Source organism: Microtus ochrogaster (assembly GCF_000317375.1).
Source record: "Microtus ochrogaster isolate Prairie Vole_2 chromosome 6 unlocalized genomic scaffold, MicOch1.0 chr6_random_2, whole genome shotgun sequence".
Lineage (NCBI taxonomy): Eukaryota > Metazoa > Chordata > Mammalia > Rodentia > Cricetidae > Microtus > Microtus ochrogaster.
The window spans coordinates 5960400-5966535 of record NW_004949095.1 but is presented as its reverse complement, the minus strand read 5'-3'; positions in this window follow the sequence as shown (position 1 = coordinate 5966535).

Sequence of the window (6136 nt, the reverse complement as noted above, 5' to 3'; positions counted from 1 at the left end):
CCTAGAACATAACAGTAGTTAACACCGGGGCTTACTCTATGGCAAGCAGTGTTTTAGAATGCTTTATATGTATTTATTTACTTGCTTCGATCCACATAAGTGCCATTAGTATCTGCAGTTTGTGAATGAACTGATGAAGGAAGGTCATTGGTTAAAAAAATAAAGAAACTGCTTGGCTGGCCCTCATAGGTTAAAACATAGGTGGGAGGACTAAACAGAACAGAATGCTGGGAGGAAGAGGAAGTGAGCTCAGACTGACAGCTCTGCTCTCTGGAGCAGAGACACCTTGCTGCCCACTCCGGGGCAGACACATGCGATGAAGCTCTGACCCAGGATGGACATAGGCTAGAATCTCCTTGGTAAGCCACCTCGTGGGCTACACTAGAAATAGGCTAGTCCAGGTGCGAGAGTTAGCCGAGAAGAGGCTACATAGAAATGGGCCAAGCAGTGTTTAAATGAATACAGTTTGTGTGTTGTTATTTCGGGCATAAGCTAGGAGGCGGTCGGGGTGCTGGGGACACAGCTCCGCCGCTCCTATTCACTACACTCCTGAAAAGTTTTTGTGGGCCATTTTTTCCATGGTCATGAAAGTGAATGGGTATGGGATCTGGCTGGAAAGATGGCTCAGCCTTGAAGAGCGCTTACTCCTTGCGATGGTTGTCAACTTGACTTCTTTGGGGATGAACTACAATCCAGAAATGGAGGGCACACACGTGGGAGATTTTCTGTTTGGTTTGAAGGGGGTAAATCCACTTCTAATCTGGACTTTTAAGGTAGGAAGTCACAGCCTCATGGCGATTCATAGATTACTATAAAAGGGTTAATTTAAGATCTAAGAGCTAGTTAGGAATGCACCTACACATTGATCAAACAGTGTTGTGATTAATATAGCTTCTGTGTGATTATTTGGGTCAGGGCAGCTAGGAAACCAAAGCAGAGTCTTTGATTACAAGAAAGATGTAACAGGAGTCAATGCATATTCATAAGGAGAAGAATTTGTATACTCAAATCAGTCAAAGAATCCCAACTAGTGAGTAAAATGGTGAGGTGAACTGGCAGGGTAGACTGAAGTCGTGGCAGTCCTGGGGTGCCAGTTTAGTAAACCACAAGAGACAAGGATGTGTGTGAGGGTGGGGGTGTTGACTTGGGTGGTGAAGTGGTATAGGAAGACCAGCGAAACGGCTCATTCTTTAAAGGCGATTCCCACCAATCCTGATGACCCAAGTTTGGCTCCTGGGATTAAAATGGTGGAGGGAAAGAAATGACTCAGAAGCTGTCCTCTGCCTTCACATAAGTGCTGTGACACACACATGCACATACAGACAGATACAAATGCACAATAAATAAATGTAATTAAATGCAGATCTCTGAATTGGAGACCAGCCTGATCTATAGAGCAAGTTCCAGGACAGCCAGGGCTGTTAAATAGAGAAACTGTCTCCAAACAAACAAACAAAAACAACCGTTTTTTTTTTTTAATTTTTTATTGGAACTGAAGTAGAAAGGATGTGTGACAGTTACCTAAAGCAAAGCGATCAGTTGGAAATACTGCCTTCCTCCCAGGTGCTGGGATGACAGACCTGTGCCCACATAGGACTCAAAAGATAACTTTTCATGTTGAGCAGGGTGCGCTGGCACAGGCCTGTCATCCCAGAACTTGGGACGTGGACGCAGGACGGTCAGGAATTCAAGTTTGTTCTTTGAAATGTAGTGAGTTTGAAGTCAGTCTGGACTACGTGAGACTGTCTCAGAAAAAACAAAACCAAAATTAAAAGACTTTTTATTGGAAATAATTCTGAATTTATAGAAAGATTGCAAATGCCCACTCTTTGCCTAATCATCCGCTGTTAACATTTTATCATTACATCTATATTTACATAAATAGTAAAAATAGACCTACCTACTGTATTTCTTAAATCATATACACCCCTTGGATCTTTACTCCTAAATACTTCAGTGTGTAGTTCTTAAGGATGGAACCACATTAGTTACTAATGTCAGCGATTTTAACATGAACACCTCAATGCAGCTACAGTTAGTTTCTCCATGAACCCACTAATGGCCTTCATTTTCCACTCCCATTGGGAAAGATCCAGTCCAGTCTCTCACGTAAGACTTAGTATCACCTCTCTTCCACTCTAATATTGTTAGAGCTTTGTCTTTTACGACAGTAGTATCCCCAAAGACTATCCACCTGGCCCCCTTGAAAAAGCAAAATCAAACTTTGCTCACTGGAGACTGAGCAAACTTCCCCACTTAGATGTCACGTCCCCAGAGAGTCATCTTCTGTAATCTAAATACCCACCAGTGGTTCTCCCCAATCTTTACCACTCATTACATAGTGATTTTCCCACTTTACATTCTACCATATTAATATTTGTTTCTATCCCTACTTATCAGCAGTTTTATCAGTGATGGGGGAGAATCTCAGGGCCTCATGCTATATCCTTAACCAGTCGATTTTAGTATGAATTTATGACTTGCTTTTAAAAACTTGAACCTATTTGATATTTAAAAAGGAAACTGATATGGAATTGGACAAGGAACCTTTCTTTCCATTATATCTGAAAAGTTATGCTTAAATTTCTCACAAGGGAACTTGAACACAATTCACTTACTTGGGAAAAAAGCTATCGATAAACGCAACTATCCAAACTTAGAGGAAGACGTAAACATAGACAAAAAGATTTTCTGTTACATAAATGGTCCCAAAGTCAGAGCTGTTGTAGCATTTGTGTTGTGTTTCCCAGGCTACTCTAACTGCTGTCAGGCAGTTCAGGGTGTGTGTGTGTGTGTGTGTGTGTGTGTGTGTGTGTGTGTGTATGTACACAACCGTAGCAAGGCAGTGCTCTCGTGGCAGGGACAGGACAGCACAGTGGAAACACAGAGCTGTGAGAGACTACAGGAACAGAGTAGGCCAAGACTGCCTACTGAATGGTTATGAGAATAAGCATTATAAGTTCCTGAGGGCATCTTGAATCACAGTTTTTGATTTTAACCACATTACCACTGACTGGGTCACGGGGAAAAGGTTCAACTACACTGTGTTCTGTTTTCTTGTGATACTGTAGACCAAACCCAGGCCTCTGAAGACACTAGGCAAGCACTATAAACTTCTGAGTTGTAAGCTGTATTGTATTAATTTAAAGCAAAATGTGGTGAAATTTCAAAGGAAAAAAATCAATGAAAATGGTTTAAGTCGTTTCTAGTACTTCAAGATGAAAAATTTATGTAGAATAATTATGACCAACCTTCAGTGACTCCTCTCATAACCATGTCAGATAAAGGAGGCATTGCTGAAACTGCCTCTAATATTGAGAAATTGTAAAACACAAACATTTATCTATACATAAACTTGCCCCCAAGGGAATTCCAGGGAAATATTAATCATTAGGTAAACAAATGCCTGCTAATGCATGCCTGATACACAACTGCTCGTGGAAGGAACGGCTTAATTGTAAATTACTTAATAAGGCACTCAGATTTGAATGCTCTGTTCAGCACTGTCCTTAGTACCCTGACTCTATGCCATGTCTTTCTCCACTAGAGTCTAGCAGACTCTCTTCAGAGCTCTGCAACTGTTTTCTGTGGAACAACTACCTCTTCAAAGTCCTTTCTCATGTCTGTTCCCTCACGGGGAAGTTCGAATATTCTGTTCTGCCTATATTTTAGATCGGAATGTTGGAAACACAACTGACATGTTCCCTCAAGATGCCTGCCTGATTTTGGTTTTGACAGTGAGATGAATTGTTTGTTGATGTGCTTTTTGCCCTAGTGGTGTCTTGCCTTTGATGCGCTCATTCTCCATCTAAATGGGTCCCTTGGCTTGCCCTTTGGAAGCAACATAATGCTCAGTAATAAAAACTGTTACACAGTGGTGACGCCCCCGAAATGACTTTTAAGCGTATTGAATTCTTATCGATTTCTATTTTATATAATAGCATTTCTGTTGTATCCATTAGCATTTTTGTTTTAAGACTGTGCAGATTTCCTCTTTTGGCAAAAGCAAATGGAACTCATAAAGCAACTTACAGAACTATAAAAAACAGTGCTCTGGTAAAGAAAATGTGTTGCAAGTCGCCACTGCTTTATTTACATATAAATGGATGGGGAACAGACTTTGAAACAACAACAAAAACATAAAGGATAAGCTTTTTTCTACCTTTTTTGGCTTTTGGAGTCAGAGTCTTAGACTGTAGCCCAGGCTGGCCTGGAATTGAAGCCACTGTCCCACCTCAGCCACCTGAGCCCTGTGCCAAACCCACCTTTCTTTTTCTTTTTTTTTTTATTTTGGGGGTACACATGTGGGCACCCAGGTCATAGCTTGTGGGCAGAGGGCAGCTCTTACCTTCCACCTGGTTGAGGCATGGTCTCTCAGAGGCACAGCCATTTCCCTGCAGGAGTCCTTTCTGCCCCTTTCCTTGCCACCCAGGGACTGAACTCAGGTCCCCAGGCCTGCAAGGTTAGCAGTGCCTCTCTCTGCCTCCTTACTCATCTTTCCAGCTTCTTGAAACCTTTTTTGGGGGGGAGGTGGGTGGGAGGAAAGTTCAGAAAAATTTCAACTCTTAAGGTTCATAAAGTGTAGTTTTTGCAGGTTGTCAACATGAGCAACACGTTTTGAGTGATTACTGCAAATTCAGACACTCTGTAAGCATAGGAATCTATGATGAACTCCTAGGCTTTTTCAAAGTCTGGGCCATTGCCTTTACAGTAAACTGTGAAAATTATTGGCAGATGAAGCCCCAGTTCAAGTTTAAAGTAACTGCAAGACATTTATGGCGAACGGAATTCCCCGATTTCCCTCAGTTTGCTATTTTAAAAGCAGTTAATAACTTGGGACAATGGTGTGTGCATATATAAAATTGTATGTACTACTGTTGGCACAGCTGACCACTTTTTTCTTAATCTCCTCCTAACTCGGAAAAAAGATCAAACATTTACTCAATAATAAAGGTCCCCCCCACAACTGCTATTTCGGTTTGCCTATTGTTTCTTTTGGGACTTGAAGAAATAGTACCTAGGGGAAAACTGCTTTACACACGTGAAGCCTTTTCGACAATCATCTGTCTATTCTCAGTTGAAATTTTCAGACAGCTTTTTTTCTTCTTCTTTGGTTTCTGTACGTCTTAGTGACGCCATCACTTTTGGAGAGACTTTCAAAGTAAAATAGAATAAAATCCAACATTGGGCTTTATTGCTTTTTCTTGCGTTGTTTCTTACTCCTACTCTTGCATGGGGGTGAGTTGACCAAGGTGATAAAGGAGCATTCTACCTTCTCCAGCTCGAGAGACGCTGACAGAAGCCAATCCAACGGTACAGTTGCTAGCTTTTTTCTGCACAGCAGAGCAATTCGTTCTGCTTTAGTTATTATATGGAGGAAAGAAATCAAATGCAACATTTGGTCACTTCACAGTCTACAGTGCTGCTGTAGAATTGTCCCTCCGCATTCTATTGCACATTGCCTCGAGGAGGACTGCATCACTCCCGAATGATACACCTAGGTGGCTCACAGAAAACCTTCCACTAAGTCACACTGCATCAAATGGTGCTAATTTTATGTAGGCCACCTAGGTGCACCCTGAGAAACAACACCCTTCCATCACCTTTCATTCGCAGGAAAAAATTCACATTTTAGAATCACGTTCCTGCAACTCTTCAGTCTGGGACGGCGGGGGGGGGGGGCAAATTTCGATTATTTGTTCATTAAACCAAGGACAGTTACCCTGCTTAAAACCTACAGGGGCCTACCCAACACTTCCGGCATGTTAATGTGTGAGTGCCCTGACTCCATCATTTACGATCCCATCGCTGTGGGGGTGACTCTTCCCATCTGCAGCCCCTTCACTTGTCCGCCACGACAACTGAGGGCGCCGCCTGAGTGGGCTGGGTATTTGATCCCGGGGCTGACTTTTGTTCTCTGGCCTTCAAGGTGAGCTGCGCCCCGCATCGCGAGCGCCCCCCGAGACCCCGTGCACGAGCGGCCGTGGGGCCCCACCTGTCCGCCCTGAGCCCTGCGGCTCTTCCCTGCGGCCCCGCGCTGCGGCTGGGCTCCTGTGGTTGTGGGCAGGACCAGTTTCGCTCTTTGCTGAAGACTGTCAGGAAGACTGTACTGGGAGAAGGGTAGAGGCGCCCTCCT